Source organism: Jaculus jaculus, chromosome 6 (genome assembly GCF_020740685.1).
Source record: "Jaculus jaculus isolate mJacJac1 chromosome 6, mJacJac1.mat.Y.cur, whole genome shotgun sequence".
In the NCBI taxonomy this organism is placed as follows: Eukaryota; Metazoa; Chordata; class Mammalia; order Rodentia; family Dipodidae; genus Jaculus; species Jaculus jaculus.
The window spans coordinates 131,547,848-131,566,090 of NC_059107.1; the positions used below are offsets into that span (position 1 = coordinate 131,547,848).

At 39.7% G+C, this 18,243-nt stretch overlaps 1 pseudogene; it reads left to right on the forward strand.

Annotated features, from left to right (window-relative positions):
- The first annotated feature begins 12,746 nt into the window (after positions 1-12,746).
- Positions 12,747-13,838, forward strand: LOC101606810 (annotated as a pseudogene).
- The last annotated feature ends 4,405 nt before the right edge of the window (positions 13,839-18,243 follow it).

Genomic DNA, 18,243 nt, shown 5'->3' on the forward strand with positions numbered 1-18,243 from the left:
TCTTGTGTGTAACTATTCTAACAAGTGTTGAATGTGTTTTAAAACAAGTAGAAAACATTTTCTAAACTAAGGTGTTTGGGCTGGAGAGATGGCGTAGTGGTTAAGCGCTTGCCTGTGAAGCCTAAGGACCCCGGTTCGAGGCTCAGTTCCCCAGGTCCCACGTTAGCCAGATGCACAAGGGGGTGCACGCATCTGGAGTTCGTTTGCAGAGGCTGGAAGCCCTGGTGCGCCCATTCTCTCTCTCTCCCTCTACCTGTCTTTCTCTCTGTGTCTGTCGCTCTCAAGTAAATAAATAAAAATAAATAAATAAATAAATAAAAAACTTTCAGCATTCCCTCTACCTCTGCCTCTCGAGTGCTGGGATTAAACTAAGGTGTTTGTTTGCAATTCATCTGGAGGAACTGAATATAAAAAAACATTCTGAAAATAGTTATACTGCATCCTTTTTAGAGTCCTCTAACTCTAAAAGTTGTATCTCCAAGGCTGGAGATATTCCTCAGTGATTAAGGCACTTGCCTGAAAAGCCTAAAGACCCAGGTTTGGTTCCCCAGTACCTACATAAAGCCAAATGTGTAATGTGTTGCATATACCTGGAGCTTGTTTGCAGTGGCTTGGGGCCTTGGTGTGCCCATTTTCTCTCTGTGTCAGTCTCTCTCTCTCTACTTGAAAATATATACATATACAATTTAAATATATATTATATAATATATATAAATTTATATATGTTACATATATATAAATTTATACACACACACACACACACACACACACACACACACACACACACATACATATGGTATCTTCTGGGGCTAGAGAGATGGCTTAGCAGTTAAGGCATTTGCCAGTGAAATCTAAGGACCCAGGTTTGACACCCCAGAACCTACATAAGCCAGATGCCCATGGTAATCCAGGCACACAAGGTGGTGCACATGTCTGGAGTTCATTTGCAGTGGCTGGAGGCCCTAGCATGCCAATTCTCTTTCTCTCTCTCATAAAATAATGGGAAAAAAACCCCTAAAACATGTATTTTCTCTCAATACCATAAACACTTCATTATTATAATAAGGAACACACCAAATCAGTATCTTGCATGACTAAAATAACATTATGAAGGCACTTTTTTTGGCATTTGGAAACATGACTATTATATTGATGCAAAGTTAACTATAATTTAATTTTTAATATATATGCCTACTTATATACATATGCATGCAATGAGTGTGTGTAAACATATACATGTGCAATTATATGTATATAATATATGTACATATTTTACTGTGTTGGTTCATGCACAACTAACTATAATGATATTACAACAGCTCTTGTGAATAGCCTCCAGTGTCTCCTCATAAACAGTGAGTAAGAATGCTGAAGCATGACAGTCAAGATCATCTGTGTTCTGGTGGGGTCTATGTTATCTGTGATTTATCTTTCTGAACAGTGACTCATGCTATTTGCGCAGGAATACTCATGTCTTCTTTTTGGCTTTGGTTCTAAAACTTTCTATACACTCTGGCTAAGTACTGCTTCTAGGACTTGTGCTTCATCAGTTGATTTTAATGGAATCCTTGCACCCACACTGTCCCCTCACAAAGTACTGTCTGCCTCAGTTTCTAAACATAGTGATGGGCTCTAGGTTAATTCAGTGCTTGCTCTCAGATCTGCACCATGTTTCTTCATTAGATCTGATCTTCCTCCCAGGTCACTGGTCTCCTTTATTCAGCACTGCCTCTCTGGCAGCTGGGCAAGGGCATTTATTTAAAATATTTAATATGCTTGTTAACAGTAACAGTCTATTCTCTGGGTAAAAAAGATAGATTGAACAAAAAAAATACAGCCAGTTGAACAGAAAGAACACATCACTTACCAAAGATAAATCCATCTGGAATATATATATTGAGTTCTTCTTGTAGTTTTATTAAATTTTCTAGACAAAACATAAGAAAGAAAGTGGAATCCTAGCATTCTTTCCTGTGAGTCCCTTCATGTCACTACAGCACACGCCTTAGAGATAAGGATGGGGAAGAAAACAAGCCACTTTTTGTTGGTTTTTGTTTCTGTGTTTTCTGTTTGTTTGTTTGTTTGTTTTTTATTAAGCAGTTGAGTTATATTTTAGAACTAGGAATCTAGATGTTGAACAGAAAAATGGCTGGGTATGAAAGAAGGGACGATAGCTAGAACACTGGAAATTGCACATATGATAGAGTGATCTGAAAGTGTGTCCTGACACCTGATTATTGTGCTAAAAATAGAAATGGAAAAGGAATTAGCATTCTTAAGTGCTTACTAAAATAAGTACCACAAATCAGATAATATTATGGCCTTTTTACCAAACTCCCACATCTGTCCTGCCTTTTTTTTTTTTTTTCCCTGCAGAGCCCTCCTCACACAAGGAATGAACATGTTGAACATCCCCTTTCCCAGCCTTGTTGCAGCCCAGTTACAAGCTTGTAGCCCTGGAAAGGCTAATGGAACCAGAATGGGTGCCTCTCTACCTTCTGGGAAGAATTCTTCCGGACAGACATGTAAAAATAAATGGCCGCCCTTCTGCTTTGGACTTTGTCATCTACTGGCATGATTTCTGGAGCTGCTGAAGGAAACCGAATCAAAGAGACACATCTGTGAAGTGACACAGCTCCTGCTCCAGCCTAGACATCCTTACCTCGGTAGTTACAGGCCTTTTTTTATTTATGTTGTTACTGCTGAATCTACAATGCCTGCTAAACACTAATGTGTGGCCAGCATCAACTGTCATACGTGTGAATGAGGTCATCTTGGCTGTTCTCATTTCCTTTGAGCCACCAGTTTAAAACAGTTACATGAACCCAGTTATCATTTTGAGGGGCATAAAAACCAACCACTTGAATCCAGCCAATGTACAGAATTGTAAATAATAAACTTTGCTGTCTTAAGTAGCAGATAAAAATATTTGTGATGTAAACATTTTAAACCATAAATTTGGTAATAGTGTAATATAATTTTTGCCTAGAACAAATTAAATAAGTATCTGTGAAATAAGTATTTCTCCTGCTAGCCTATTCATATAGGTTTTAAGTCATATACCTACAAAATGTCCTGTTAAAGATAATTTAATAAAGCAGAAAACTAATTTATTAAAATTATTTTTTAAAAAACTCAAAAAGAATGATGAGGAGTCAAAGAAGACTGAGATTCATGCAAGGTTACCCACAAGCACAAGATGGTAAGTCTTCATTGCCACTGTAGGCTGTGGTGGCAGGATACTGAGAAATCAAGTGGCAACTGAAATGAAAGCCATATTCCTGCTGGATAGCAGTCTGAGCTGCTGGAGGATAAAAGTCACCAATAGTACAAATAAACATTAGATGCTGGAAGCTACAAAATCAACCAGGCAAGATATATCCAATCGTGCAACAGTGACACTTCGGTTATAGAGGTAATCAACTGCACTCTGACAGGATATGAGGGCGTACTCAGCGGGAGGGAATTCATGCCTGGTACTAAAAACCAAGTCAGAAGCTTATAGCTTGGAAGGTTATAGACCTTACATGGAAGGTTCCACTGATCTCTGGCAAAAAAGGAAAGATTATGCTCAGCAAAAGATCTCTAAGTACACATGCTTAGCTCCTTGGATCCATGCTGTTCTCTCTAACTCTGGGCTAGAGAACCTACTTGTTACAGATGGTGTCAAACTCTGAGGAGACCCAAGATCCACCAAAATACCAAGAGATATCGGAGTGACTAGCACTGGACCAGTCAGCTCTACTGCGGCTGGGCCCCGGAAACCTAGTAGAAGAAACGGCTGATTAAATGCGAGAGCTGCTGTCGCTGCTAGCCAAAGAACCTTCTCTGTGGACATGGCGGTAGACACCGAGAAGACTCAAAACTTACCAGAGTGGAAAATCAGAGGTTGCCAATCGCTCAACACTAAAGGAGATTTATAACTCATCTCCCAAAGAACATTGCAAAAGTGGGGGCGGGAGAATTTAAGAGCCACAGTTTGGGAAGGCATGCCAAGAGGCACTGACCTGGACAGGAACCAACTAGTGCATTCATGACCCCACAGTGATTACCAACACCCCCACAGAGAAGAGGCCTCAGTGGAGTGTAGCTGGGAAGAGGGGACACAAGAGGATAATCTGTGAGAACATGACCAATTTACAGCAGGTTTATACACTAAAGTTCTCAATAGAAATTATGAAAAGGACAAAGAAGGAAGGATGGGCTTCAGAATACACGGGCAGAATGGTGCCAGTCCCACTACTAGAGGTTTTCCTGGTCTCTTCACTCTGCCACCATGAACAGTCTCTGGAGCATACATTTTCCAGTTCCAGAATGTCAGCCAGATGACTGAACCTTTCTAGATCACAAGCCAACAACCAAGGGCAAAGGTAAACAACCCATCAACGAGCTCTGTCTCTTACTACAATTCATGTAATGAGGGAATATACAATTTATGCTTGAATCTGAGTCATGGGAAGCCAGAAATAAAAACCCTCTAAAAATGAACATTAAAAAGTCCAATTTCAGGCTGAAGAGATGGCTTAGTGGTTAAGGTGCTTGCTGGCAAAGCCAAAGGATCCAGTTTCAATTCCCCAGTACCCACGTAAGGTGGTACACATGTCTGGAGTTCGTTTGCAGTGGCTAGAAGCCCTGGTGTTCCCATTTTCTCTATCTCTCTCTCTGTGCCCCTCTCTCCCAAATACATAAATACTTTTTAAAGTCCAATTTGAACCTATATAAATAGAAAGTGATTATTATTCACATTTAGCTTGTTTCTCTGTTGCTTTATAAAATTTCCCAGCCATACTAATAGCTAAATTAACTGACTTTAATAACTTCAGCTGGAGGAAATTAATACTAAGCCACAGCAAGTGAATAAAGAGTTTACCCAGACCCTATTTTTCTCTTGAGGCTGACAATGATCTGTGGTCTATCAGTATTTATATACTAGCATGAGATATGAGTGGATGGAGAAGTCTCTAGTGACTTCCTCTGTTATCCAAATGCCAACATGGCATCTTTTGTGTTCAGATCACATAATAAAAGATAGATTGTCAGAAGTGAAAGGCACTTGCTTGCCAAGCCTGTCCGGCAAGAGTCATTCCTCAACCACCCATGTAAACCTGGATGGGTTTTCACTTACAGCAGCAAGAGACCCTAGTGTACACACAAACAATAAATAAAAGTTTTAAAAACAATTATCAGTGGAAAGCAGATGTTCATGTAGTTACATCATCCTTGATTATATTCCCTGAAGAGAAGTAGTCATGCATAGTATTAAACCAGAATTCAAAGTTATTACACAAGTATTTTTATTTGGTGTATTATCGTTCCAGATATGTAAGCCACAAGCCTTTCTGCTCTGCATTCTCCACTGCCATGTGACATTGCTTATTTATTTTCATGTTCTCTCTCTCCTTCTTCCTCTCTCCTCTCTCTCTCTCTCTCTCTCTCTCTCTGTGTGTGTGTGTGTGTGTGTGTGTGTGTGTGTGCAAGTACATGTGTGCCATAGCCTGCATTTCGAGTCAGAAAACCTCAAGAGTAAGTCTTCACCATCTACCTTCCTTGAGGAAGGGTCTCTTGTTTACAGGTGTGTTCACTCAGCTAGCTGGCCCATGATGTTCTGGAGGATTCTGTCTTTGCTTTCCATCTCATCGTAGGTGTGTGCTGGGATTACAGATGTTATGTGGGTTCTGAGCATCTAAGTGCAGGTAATTAGGCTTGCATGACAAGTACTCTATACACTAAGCCTCTACCCTAGCCCCAAGGCAGCTTTTCTACTCTTCATTATACATGTTTAGTCCTGGTCACATGTACCAGCTGTGGGGTAGGCAATTTGAAATACATGTTAGAACACTTCAAGCCAGGAATGGTGGTTCATACTTGTAATCCCAACTCTATGGAGGCTGATGAAGGAGTGCTTTGAGTTCCAGGCCATCTTTGGTCACAGTGGAAAACTTTTTCTCAAAAATAAAAAAAACAAGGGCTAGAGAAATGTCTTAGTGTTTAAAGTAGTTAGTTGCCTGTAAAGCCTAAGGACCCATGTTTGATTTCTCAGTACCCACACAAGGTGGCATGTGAATCTGGAATTTGTTTGTAGTAGCTATAGGCCCTGGCATGCCCATTCACTCTCGTTATCTCTCATAAGTTAATAAATAAAATATTTATCAAAAAACAAACAAAATTCAATATTTCTCCCCTATAACGTGTCACATTCTTTTCAAAAGAGAAAAGACCCGAATCATATATGATGGTAGCCAACAAGAAAGTTCCTGATTCAGGTAACACTTAGGCAAATATTACTGTGCCACAGTTTCTTCCTCTGCAATCATACCATAGATGATCCATGTAAAGCATTTAGAAACCTTCATCTGCTTATACCTCAGGGGCTGTTAGTACTCTTAGCCATGGAGAAGTGTACGTCCTCTTGGACACTGTGTATTCTACACCTTGGTGTCCACATCTATGAAACTATGAAAAAGTCCCATTTCTATTGTGATCATTCAGTGCTGATCTTCAATTCAAATTGCCAATTTAAGGAAACCCAAAATGCTATCTAAGACAGGTGGTGCTATTCAAGTTTGTATTATTAAAATACTTTAAAGTAGAAAACATGGACATGTAAGGATGCTTTCTTCTCAAAAACTTTCTGTTTTCTATCTTTAAATTGAAATGATTATTTAAACATTTCAAAAACTGAAGGAGATGTGGGGAAATCTCAGTGATTAAAAGTGCTTGCTTATAAAACCTGTTGGCTTGAGTTTGATTTTCTAGAATCCATGTAAAGTCAGACACAAAAATTAGCATTTGTGTCTAGCATTCCTTTACAGTGGCTTACAAACACACACACACACACACACACACACACACACACACACAAACTCAAATAAAAACTGAAGAAATTGAAATTTTTTCATGTATGTTGTCATTGTTTTTAAAAAGGTTTTTATTAATTTATTTGCAAATAGAGAGAGAGTGAATATGGGCATGTCATGGCATCTTGCCCTTGAGAACAAACTCCAGCCACAAACACCACTTTGTGTGTTTGGCTTTACATGGGTACTGAAAAGTCAAACCTGGGCAGTTGTGCTTTGCAAGCAAGCATCTTTAACCACTGAGCAATCTTCCCACCCCCTTTTATTAGGTTTTGAGTGTATCAACACCAATGATTACACAGTCATTCATTAGCAATGTAAGGATTTACTTAACTAGTGGAATTCATTAAAGCTCATTATATTGAAACACCACTTCAGAACATAAAACAAGAGACACATTGTCTGTTTTGTTCATAGATGCCCAAAATTTTAGTTTTTATTTTATGTTAGTGTATTAAGTGAACACAGTGAAATCATCAGTCATCAGAATACTGTAAAAACTGAATGCATACCTAGCAGAAACAAGGCCGTGGAGTGACTCTTCAGAGCACACAAAAAACAATGCAGAGCAAGGCTCTTGCTAAAGAAATAACTAAGACTATGTCTGTCATATTTGTTATATTTACTGATAGAAGTTGGTCAGTGGCACACTTATCTTAAAGGAGAAGTTAAAGGTTTCTACAGTTCCTTAATTATGTATGTGGAAGAAGTTAGTTTTCAATCATTACTGATATTTTTGTGGTTATTAATCTTGGCCTTATTAAATGAATAATGAATAAGCATTTCCTCCCAGAGTTTGTTTTGGTATAAATGTGTGTACTGAACAAAGGGTCATTGTTCTTAGCCATTTGAGAAAAAGATTTTCACTTTTTTTTTTTAGTCACTGTTGTTTGCTTTCAGATGAATAACCCTCATGCCCTGGAAACTAAGCTCTTTGAGGAATGAAGGGAGGAAGAGTCATGTTTATTTTATCCTTCACTCCCAATTCAACACCAGAGAAGTTTTTCAAAAATAGTCTGACTGAGTCACAGGTTGATGAATAAATGTCTCTTGTGAGCCCACAGCCATAGAGGCTTATAGTCAAACGTTCCCCATTAAAAGAAAAGTCTTTGCAGTGTTCTGTAGTGGTAAAGTACATCATATTTTATCATATGACTGATATGCTTTTGTCAGGTGACTGATATGTTCTATCATGTGCTTTGAAAGAAATAGAATTAAAAGAAAAAAATACATAAAGATATATGTACAGATTAAATTCAAAATGAAAAGCTTTGTTCTAAAACTGTGGTGCTGGGCTGGAGAGATGGCTTAGCAGTTAAACGCTTGCCTGTGAAGCCTAAGGACCCCGGTTCAAGGCTCGGTTCCCCAGGTCCCACGTTAGTTAGATGCACAAGGGGGCGCACGCATCTGGAGTTCGTTTGCAGAGGCTGGAAGCCCTGGCGCGCCCATTCTCTCTCCCTCTATCTGTCTTTCTCTCTGTGTCTGTCGCTCTCAAATAAATAAATAAAAAATTTAAAAAAATAAATAAATAAAACTGTGGTGCTGTACAAATAAGTTAAAATAAGATAACTTGTCTGTGTCTGAAGGAAAGATCAAATTTAAAACAAATTTTGAGGGAAAGAAACCTTCATCTTTATCTCTAAAAGACACCTTATCCATACCAACACCTGCAAACAAACCAATGTGACATATTTTATTTGTTTAGATCCTGTATTAGTGCATGCATTCTAGAACATTGTTTATTAGATAAAGTTTAGAAAAACATGTCTAAGGTGAAATGGGACTAAGATAACTAATTATAATCATTTCTAACAATCTTTCTGAAGTATGTGAATTTTCAAAGAACTAAAACTAAAGGTATTTTCAAATTACCCCAAAGAAGAAAGGCAATCATAACATTCAAATCAATATATGTGATTACATGAGAACATTATGACATTGATTCTTGCTAATGAATGAACTTTTCCTACTAAATTATTTTCTTGAACTTTTTGGTGGGGGGCTGGGGAAATGGCTCAGTAATTAAAGGCACTTGCTTGATCTAGTACCCACATAAAGCCAGATGCACAAAGTAGCACATGTGTCTGCTGTTCATTTAAAATGACAAGAGGCTCTGGTGTGTCCAATATCCTCCCCTTGCTCCTGCTCTTCTTCCTCCTCCTATTAAATAGATTGAAATATTTTTAAATATTGTATTTACTTCTTTATATGGGGGGGGGGGAGAATGGGCATGCCAGAGCCTCTAGCCACTACAAATAAACTCCAGATACATGTGCCACTTTGTGCATCCAGCTTTACGTGGGCACTGGGGAACTGAACCTGAAGCCCTCTGCTTTGCTGCTAAGAGCCTTAACCACTTAGTCATCTCTCCAGCCTTAAACATTCTTCTTTAAAGTTTAATTTATTTTAATAAATGATTTAAAAAAAATCTTTTTGGTTTTTTTTAGCTGAGCATGGTGGCATATGCCTGTAATCCCAGCACTTGGGAGGCAGAGACAAGAGGATCGCTGTGAGTTCAAGGCCACCCTGAGACTACACAGTGAATTCCAGGTCAGCCTGGGCTAGAGTGAGACCCTTCCCCAAAAAGTTAAAAAAAAAATCCTTTTTAAAAGTTTTAATTATGAGAGAGAGGGAGGAATGGGCATGCCAGAACGTGCTGTAGGTACACGTGCAATTTTGTGCAGATGACATTTTGTGGGCACTGTGGAATTTAACGCAGACCATCAGGCTTTGTAAGTAAGTGCCTTTAACCACGAAGCCACCTCTGCACTCCCCTACCAAATTCCTTTAAATGTTGATTTACATTTGTGGGATTGTTTGAATGACTTTTCTTGCCCAACCATCCTGCAACATTTCTGCTGTGTCACTGGAGTAAAGTTCAGCCTATGCCTGTCTTAAGCCTACAGCAATACCCTTTACTTTGTCAAAAAAAAAAAAAAAAAAAAAAAAAAAAAGTCAATAGGTTCTAATTTGTTAAAACTGGCAAAAGTTGTTTTAAAAAATGTAGCTTGTTTGCTATGAAGGAGATTTAGGGCTATGCAGAAATGAAACATTCCAGTCTAACTGTGTAAAACCATGTGGCAGTATGAATTCAGTCATAAACCATGCTAATCCATGGTGTGAGGAGATATTTCTAGAATTCTGTCCCTGCTCAGCACAGAACCCAGTGAATACAGCCAACATGTACACAGCAGCTCTAGCCATGGTGCTTTGCATGGCACTAATTTAATCTCAAGAAAGACTCTTTCAATTCAATTCCTCAAATATTTGCCTTCAGTGTTTGTTGTACAATAGAACTCAGCTGTCAGCCAAATGCTGCTCTTTGACAAAAATCTGACCTCATAGTGCCTGACACTACCTACACAAAACCATCAGAAGAGGAGGGAAAGATCATGACATCAAAATAAAAGAGAGACTTATTGAGATGGGGAGGGGATATGATGGAGAATGGAATTTCAAAGGGGAAAGTGGGGGAGGGAGGGTATTACCATGGAATATTTTTTATAATCATGGAAAATGTTTTTTTAATGAGAAAAATAAAATAAAATAATTTTTTAAAGAAATAGAAACAAATTAAAAAAATCTGAAACCTATATTTAACTTTGGAAAACAAGTTCAATCAACCTGAACCTTAATTTCATCATCTATAAGGTGAAGATTATCCTTTCCTTTTAATCTACACCTTTTCCGTGCCATAGGATGGGAACTCGTAATGAAACCATGAAGTGCACTTTATGGAAGGCACATCAGCTACTGGGAGAAGAAAGCTCAAGGAGGCAGTTAGACAAGGTAGAAGGCATGGGCTATGTGGTAAAATGGCCTGGGCGGGGCTCTGCCACATAAACACCATGTAATCTCAGGCAGTTACTATCCTTGGGAAAATTTCATCATTTGTAAAAATGGGGTGATAATTTATATTTATCTATAAGTGACCACTAAATATATGCAAAAGTGTTTAACATTATTAACTACCAGGGAAATGCAAATTAAAACTGGAATGAAATTCTATCTCACCTTAGTCAGAATGGCTGACATCAAGAAAACAAACAACACCTTCTGGTAAGGATAAGAAGGAAGGAGAACTCTTACACGCTGTTAGTGAGGATAAAAACTGATAAAAATGGGTGTGGAAATTTCCCAAAATCCAAAGAGAGAATTATCACTGATCCAGTTATAGCACTCCTGTGTGTATGCTCAAAGGATGCTAACTCAGCATACTATTGAGGCATTAGTGCATTCATGTTTATTGATCCATTATTCACAAGAGCTAAGATAGGGAGCCAACTCAGAGGTTTACCAACAAATGAATGGATAAAGAAAATGTGGTACTTGGGGCTGGAGAGATGGCTCAGCAGTTAAATGCTTGCGTGCAAAGCTTAATGACCAGGGTTCTATTCCCTAGTACCCACATAAAGCCAGATGCACAAAATAGCACATGTGTCTGGAGTTTGCTTGCAGCAGCCAGGAATCCTGGCATGCCCATTTTCTCTCTCAGTTTCTCTCTCTCTCTGCTTGCAAATAAAAAAAAAGAAAATACGTATTTTTCAAAAGTGGTACATTACACTATCAATTTTATTCAGCTATAAAGAATAGAATTATGATATTTTCAGGAAATGAATGGAACTGGAGATTATTAAGTGAAACAAGACACACTCAAAAACAAATAGCATGTTTTCTTACACACACACACACACACACACACACACGACATAAAAGTAGGAAGAGGACTGAGAAAAAAAGAGAAGTCTAAAGAGGCAGATAAAGGCACAGGGACAGATGTCAATGGCCCAGGTTTAAACACAAGTGTTGACAGCTCTGAGGGAATTTTACATTAATTAACAGTAGCTCCTCACAGGATTTCTCATGGATTTATAGATGAATGTCAATCTCTGTATCTCATGGGCAATAATGGCTGACATAAAGTTTCTAAGTTAATAATCTGTGATTACACATAACTGCTACTCTTCCTTCAGTATACAACATATAATAACACCAGAAACTCGGACACTGGCGCATGGTGAAAGTGTGTGGAGTACAGAAGTCTTCAGCTTTATAAAGTCAATCATAGCAAGTTTTTGCAACAAAAAATATTTAGGACAACTATGAACAGCCTTAACAGCATAGTTACCAGAATATATAAGCTCAATGATTTCTAATGTTCATTGTTTTTAATCCCTCTTTTTACATGTTTTAAACTATCTCCTTTGGCTTTTATGAAAATTAATTTCAATATCCATAAAATCATATTCAATACAGTGAAATTCATATTCAATACAATAATAAAATTTGAAATGATAAAGAAGAGAGTTGTTCTTTCATTACATAGCTAGAACTATGTCAAGAATATGACATAGTAGCTAAAAGGATTAAAGGATATTAATAATTATAGCTTAATGAAATGGAACTGTTGGAATGAAAAGCTACTTTCCTTCAATTAAGCTCATTTAATCAATTGAATCCCAATAGGATAGAAAATAATAACTGGCTACTGCTTGGGCTGCTAAGAATCTCTGTATTTTATAGAAATCAGTAACTCAAAAAGAAGTTCATTTTCGTAGGCTACACATTGAAGTTACAAGTGCATCAAATCATTTTCTAAAGGCACATTGTCTATGAATTGATACTCAGAAAAACGGGAGTGGGTGGCCATCAAACCCCATTAGGAAAATCTCCAGAGAACAAGTACACTATTGAATTGGGTTCATAATTTGTATGTTTGGTTATATACTTTTGGATTTTTCATATATTATATACTCTATACTTTTAGAAGAAGACTCTATAAAAGAATTGTTTCCTAGAAAGACATCATACGACTTCTATATGAAAGAATTTGCGGGGCTCTTTGGGCACTCCACAGGCGGGTTTGTTGGACCCTCTCACTTCCGCAGGATGCAGGCCACACGGAGGGTACTGGAACAGGAGTTAAACAAAGGCAGAAATGTTGAAAGAATCCATGACCATGGAGTCAACACCCTTGACATTGAACTTGTGGAAGGGAGATACATGTTATCGGGTGGCTCAGATGGTGCGACTGTACTTTATGACCTTGAGAAATCCAGCAGGCAGCCTTACTACACATGTAAGGCGGTGTGTTCGTGACGTGCACAGTTACAGTGTGGAGACGGTGCAGTGGTGCCCTCGTGACACAGGCATGTTCACCTCCAGCTCATTTGGTAAGTATGGGATGCAAATAGGTTTCAGGCGGCCGACATGTTTAATTTTGAAGAGACAGTTTATAGTCATCAAATGTCTCCAGTGGCCACCAAGCACTGTTTGATAGTAGTTGGTACTAGAGGACCCAAAGTACAACCTTGTGACTTAAAGTCTGGATCCTGTCCTCACATTCTGCAAGGTCACAGACAGGACATTTTGGCAGTTTCCTGGTCACCACGTTCCGACTATATCTTGGCAACTGCTAGCGCCGACAGTAATGAAGTTGAGGGATGTGCGGAGAGCGTCGGGCTGCTTGATGACTCTTGACCGGCGTAACGGGGGAAAGTCACAAGCCGCTGAGCCAGCGAACACTGCTCCCAATGGGAAAGTTCACGGTCTGGGTTTCACAAGGGATGGACTTCACCTGCTCACTGCTGGAACAGACAATCGAATGAGGCTCTGGAATAGCTCCAGTGGTGAGAACTATGGAAAAGTTTGCAATGACAGCAAAAAAAGGACTGAAATTCACCGTCTCCTGTGGCTGCAGCGCAGGATTTATTTTTGTGGCACATGGTTAGAGCATTGTTGTTTTATGCACTGTTCTCAGGAGAACAGATAACTATGCTTACGGGACACTATAGAAGTGTCTATTGTTGTGTGTTTCAGTCTCATTTCCAGGAACTTTATAGCGGTAGCAGAGACTGCAATATTCTTGCCTGGCTGACATCCTTACATGAACCAGTTCCTGATGATGATGAGCCTATAACCGAGTCACAGTTCGGTGCAGCGTTTGAAGATGCCTGGAGCAGCAGCGACGGGGATGGGTGAACGCCCCCGTTTGGTTCCTTTGCACCTCAACCAGCGCAACCACGAAGTGTCTGTGAGGGGTTGGGATTTCGTGTTGGATTGTTTGAATAGAGTCAGAGTTTGTTGGGAAGGGAGTATTTGTTTCGATGTTTTTTTGTTTGTTTTTTCAGAAGTTGGATCCCTCTGTGAAGCCCTGGCTAACTGGTCTAGAACTCACTATGTATGCATCAGGCAGACTCAGATCTGGCAGCCATCCTCCTGTCTCTGCCTCTCCAGGGCTGAGATTACAGATCCACACTGTGAAGCCCAACACTGTGAAGCCCAGCACGTGTGGGTGTGGGTGCACACATTGTTATTTGTTGGGATTTTTAAAAATTTTATATTTCTACTGAAATAGCCCTAAATTTGGACTATTTTGAAAGAGAATATGTATATAAAATCCTCAAAAAAAAAAAAAAAGAATTTGTGTGTGTTGGAGAGTACACTTAGTGGTTAAGGTGCTTGCCTGTGAAGCCAGAAGACCCTGGTTCAATTCCCCAATCCCCATGAAAGCTAGATGCACATAGTGACACATGTATCTGGAGTTGGTTTGCAGTGGCTAGAGACCCACCCCCCTCCCTCCCTCTGTCTCTCTCTATCTGCCTATCTCTCTCAAATAAATAAAATGTTTTTTTAAAAATTTGTAAAACTCAATATGCTGTAATTTAACTCAATTAACTCAGAATAAATGTTTCAATTTGTTGTTGGAAGGACAGCCTTGATACCATTAGTACATTTAGTTAAATCCATGACCCCCTAAGTGATAACAGCAACAACAACAAAAATGTCTCTAGCATTTTTATTTCTTTGTTTCTGCATAGTCTGTAGACCTCAAGTGTACAGCATATAGCCAGATGCATAGCCAAAACTAAAGACACCTTGCATAGAGTGGGGGAGAAGGCTCAGTTAGTAAGGCACTTGCTGCACAAGCATGAGGACCTGAGTTCAGGTTCCTCGAATCCATGTAAGTGAGAGGTGAGCATGATGGCCTGCCTAAAATACCAGGGCTTGGGTGAGAGGATCCCCAGGGCAAGCTGGCTAGCTAAAGTAGCTGATCAGATGAGACCTGGTCTCAATCGATAAAATGAAGAGTGACTGAGGAATACTCCAATTTATTTACTTATGAGAGAAAGAGAGAGAGAGAATGGGTGCACCAGGGCCCTCAGCCACTGCAAAGGAACTCCAGACGTATGTGTCCCCTTGTGCACATGTGCAACATTGTGCACTTATGTCACTGTGTGTCTGCTCATGTGGGACCTGGAGATTTGAACAGGAGTTCTTAGGCTTCACAGGCAAGCAGCTTAACCACTAAGCCATCTCTACAGCCCCAGAAATACTCTCTATATCAACCTCTGACCTCTAAATACACATTCACATACACTTTCACACTCACCCACATACACAGGGCCACACACATATGCAAACATGCAGACATGCATGCATGCATACCACACACATACATATATTACAAAGTAAACAGATAATTCATCTAGACGTAACTTCTTTTACTGTCCTAAAGCAGATTAAAACTGGTATAAGTGGGTAAGATCTCTGATTTTGGCTAAGATAGAATAATAGGGATTGGATTTACTCTTTAAAACACATCCTTGAAGAAGCAGCAACAACAACAGAAAAATGAGACTAAAGCTACCCCCAATTTAGAGCCCAGGAAGATTTTAGAATGAGTGTGAGACCTCAAAAATAAATCTTTAGAGCTGGAAGGATTGCTTAGCAGTTAAGGCATTTGCCTGCAAAGCCAAAGGACCCAGGTTAATTTCCTCAGGGCCTACATAAGCCAGATGCACAAGGTAGCACAAGTGTCTGAAGTTCCTTTGCAGTGGACGGAGTCCCTGGTACAACCATTCTCTCTGTCTGTTTGTCTGTCTGTCTGCCTGTCTCTCTCTCTCTGTCTCTCTCAAATAGATAAATAAAACATAAAAAATTTAAAAAAACTAAACCTTTAAAACTAAGTATAAAGAATTCATAACACAAAGAAAAAGCAGTAGAAACAGCCTGAAGTTGCATAGATGCAATGATTAGACCAGGGCATTATAAACATTGGGAGAACTATTTCACATGTTCATGGAATATTTTGTATGTTTAAGAAGCTAGAGGACAGAATGAGCATGTTAAATCATGTTAAATCAGATATAAGCAAGACATAAAGCAGATCCAGATCAAAGTTCCCGAGGTGCCTGAGATGACATGTAAATGTAGTGTGACAAACAGTGCATCAGACACCACACAAGAAGAGATTAGTGACTGGATCTTACCAATGCAAAGTACTCAAAATTAAACAGAGAGGAGCCTAGGCACATGCTAAGTAAGCAGTGTCACATGGAGCTCCATCCTCAGCTGCCATTATACTTAAATAGTTTTTCTTTAAGGATTTTATTTTTATTTATTCATTTGACAGAGAAAGAGAGAGAGGGAGAGAGAGAGAATGGGTGCACTAGGGCCTCTAGCCACTGTAAGTGAACTCTAGACGCATTGCCCCCTTGTGCCTCTGGCTAACATGGGTCCTGGGGAATCAAACCTGGGTCCTTTGGCTTTGCAGGCAAGCACCTTAACCACTAACCCATCCCTCCAGCCCCTTTAATAGTTTTTAACACACTCACTACATTGCCCAGACTGGTCTCCAACCCATCCTGTTGCCCAGGAAGGCCTTGAACTCCCAAACTCCTTATCTCCACTTCCCAAGTAGTTGGGATTACGTTCCTGCACCTCCAGGCCCCACGTGTGAAAGAGAAGGACAGTCTGTGGTCATGTGATGGTCATGATCTACAACAGCAAAAGTCATGAGCCGCAAGCTCTACCCCCCCACCCCTGCATGCAGAGGGCTGCTGGAGGGGTAAGAAAAGTGGCAAGAAGAGGTGTGGTTGTGTTGCCAAATGCCATCTGCTCTCTAATGGGAGGCTTGAATTTGACCTAATTTACATCAGAAAATTAATCCTTTGCTGGCTTTCACTGTGACTAGCAATAAATTATCTGTGAAAGTGATTCCTAGGCACTTGTCCTCTGCCTTTGGGCCACAGGGAATTTCCGTCTGTACTGGACATGTTTGCTAACACACAGACAGGGGTTTGGGCTCATCTGGGAAATCCTTGAGGTGGTCCTGAATATGTCTCTAAGCTGTATCTGTCTCTTGATTCTATCCAGGAAAAAAGCTCACAAGATACTGACCTACTGAGTTCCAGCTTAGTTGTATACAACTCTTTGGAAATGTTTTTATCACTGGGACTAGAAATTACTTTCTCATGATGATTGTGGAGCACAGACATTCACATAGTCATCTGGCTTCCTCTTCTACCCATGCTTCTAGCCCTGCCATGAGCAGAACTTATGCCTCATTCACATTCCACACAGAACTTACCACAAGTCTCATAGGAAACTATTACTGACATCTCTACCACTACACTTGAATACACCATCCCAAACATTGTTCCAGGGGTTGCACAGGCAGGGGACCCCAATTCTACACAAACCCGCACAACTCTCTTATGTGCAAGTACTATGTCTTCTCACCAAACACCTCACCTCTGATTGCTCTTCACCTTTCAACTCGTGCTGCATTAATACACAAATTTCTGGTGGCTAGATTCTTTAGAGCACATTTGGACACAGAAGAGGAAGTAGAGTATTTGCGGCTACCTGGAAGCAACAGCATTCCCAGATGCACAGTCCATGGCTTTAGGAGTGCTTGTGGAAACTTTGGAAATGATGGTCTTAAGTTTTGCCCACATCTACTAAAGATAAAATAATTTTGACCAAATCTGATTAATGAGGAGTAAAGTGAACCAGAGGACGGTAGTTAAATACTCAGCGTCTTCACTCTGAAGCCACCCAAAGCCGTCTATCATTTTTTGTTTTCATGAGTGAGAAGTCTGGGGTCATATTCACTATTTGGTTTTGAATCTTCTTGTCTGTAGCTTCTGTTTTAAAAACCCTGGGTTAGTTTCTGCTCAAAGAGGGCTGTGACCTCTAAATAGAATCACATGATGAAGTGGGCAAACTTGTCTTCTGCTCAGCTCAACTCTCTTTATGAGCCCTTTCCCCTGGTTAGAATCACTTCTCCCTCTCACCTTCCCCAGCCCTGGCTCTCAGCTCTCTGCTCTAAATGTCAAATGGTAAAAAATAACTGATGCATTCAGAAAAAAAAATACAAACCCTAATGTTAGAGCTCCCTGAGAATCTGTAGTTACCCCCATAGACTGAAACAGACTAATCCATGTCTAGTGACAGAGGTGACTAAAGTGGTATTGAGCTTCCATGGCTCCTGGTGATAAATTTATCATTTGTTTAACACATTGTACCATGAAGTAAACATCATTTTTTCCCTTCTCGGATGGCTTTGGCTAGCAGTACAAAGATTATAGGAAAACAGTCT